Source organism: Anarrhichthys ocellatus, unplaced genomic scaffold, assembly GCF_004355925.1.
Source record: "Anarrhichthys ocellatus isolate YVR2014 unplaced genomic scaffold, GSC_Weel_1.0 scaffold140, whole genome shotgun sequence".
In the NCBI taxonomy this organism is placed as follows: Eukaryota; Metazoa; Chordata; class Actinopteri; order Perciformes; family Anarhichadidae; genus Anarrhichthys; species Anarrhichthys ocellatus.
In genome coordinates, this window is record NW_022280170.1 from 120622 (window position 1) to 122282 (window position 1661).

A 1661-nucleotide genomic window follows, 5' to 3' on the forward strand; every position below is an offset into this window, starting at 1 on the left:
CACACACACACACACACACACACTCAAATATATAGGATTGTGCACATCTATCCTTATGAGGACCATTGATCACTAAAAGGTTCCAACTTTTACCCTGAATTCAAGTTAAACTACCAAACTTTACTTTGTAAAAACAATGAAGATTGGACCAGTTGACCATCACTTTCCGAAATGTAAGTAAAATCTGTGTTTTAGATTAGAGTTGAAAACACACGTTTTGTATTTAGATTCAGTGCGTCCAGGCAGCCGCCCCCTAAAAGCTGAAATCCAATGAACATGATTTATTTCGCAGTCTCTCGTTGTGAGTGCCGTCTCTCTCAAAGTACCTCGAGAATATTAAAATCCCTGGTCGCCACGCATTGCTACTTCCCAGCAGCTAACCCACTCTCTTCCTGATTCACAATAACCCTTATCAGCCCAATTTCCCTTCTCTCTTTCCTTGCCCATTTTAACACGATGCCCTGTTTGTTGTTTAAATGGAAGGGAGAGAAAATTGGCCACTTTTGCCGTTCAGAAACTCCCGCAGCTGTCGGTAATCGCTGCGTGTGTGGATGTGTGTGCGCGTGCCGCGGTAATGTGCAGTTACCACAGTAGGGGTGCGTGGGGCGGGGGCTTAGAGAGAGGGGTCATGGCGTGCGCCGGAGAAAGCGCTATTAGGAGAAAATGATAGGCCTGTCCCTGAAACTCCATTATACACCAAACACTTGAAAGACTGGACCGGCTTCATTACAGGGCAACATGAATCATGCAGCACTCACACTAGCAACTGGCCTCTGTCTCTCTGTGTCTCTGTATCCCACTCTCTTCCCAGCACAGCCTTCTGTTTAAACTGGAGGATCGCCAGGAAAGAGTGAGGGAGCTAGGGAGGGAGGGAGCAGAGTAAAGAGGAGCATAATAGGCTTCAGCTCTGCCTAAGTTTGCCTAAGGTCTGACAAACAGGTGGAGAGGAGAGGAGTAGAGAAGAGAAGAGAGTAAAAGAGAGGAGAGGAGAAAGGAGTAAAGGAGAGAGGAGGAGAGGGGAAAGATTTGTGGGGAGGAAATAGGAGAGAGAATAGAGGGAAGGAGAGAGGAGGATAGATAGAGATACCAAGAGAGAAAATAAGAGGAAGAGAGGAAATAAGAGAAGGGTAGGCGATAGGAAGAGAGGATAGGAAGGAGGAGAGGAGAGAGTGACTTGCTGGGGCATGCTGTAGTCTGTGTGACGGGAAGGATGGAAGTGTGACTTCAAGTGATTTGTGTGAACATGTGTGTGTGCGCACGCTCTTACACTTGCCTGCTTCTCTGTCTCTGACCGTCTGTGTGACTGTACACACTTGTGTAAAGACAGCCTGTGAGCGTTTGTGTATGTCGGTAATGAGCATTTGTGAAGTGCTAGTGTGTGAAGTGTGCACGTGTCCCTGTATGTGCGCGGGCGTAGGGAGCATGTGTTTTTATTTGTGTGTGTGTGTGTGTGAAGCAACCATTTGTTGTTTTTTTTGTGTGCGTGTATCTGTGTGTGCACTCCAGAGCGTGTCGCAGCATGTTGCCAGAGGGACGGGGCAGCCAGCCAGACCCTGGGCACAGCATGACACTGCGGCCCCGATCTGTGTTGTGAGTGCCTCAATTACCCATCAGCCTGATAGAGAGAGAGAGAGAGAGAGAGAGAGAGAGAGAGAGAGAGA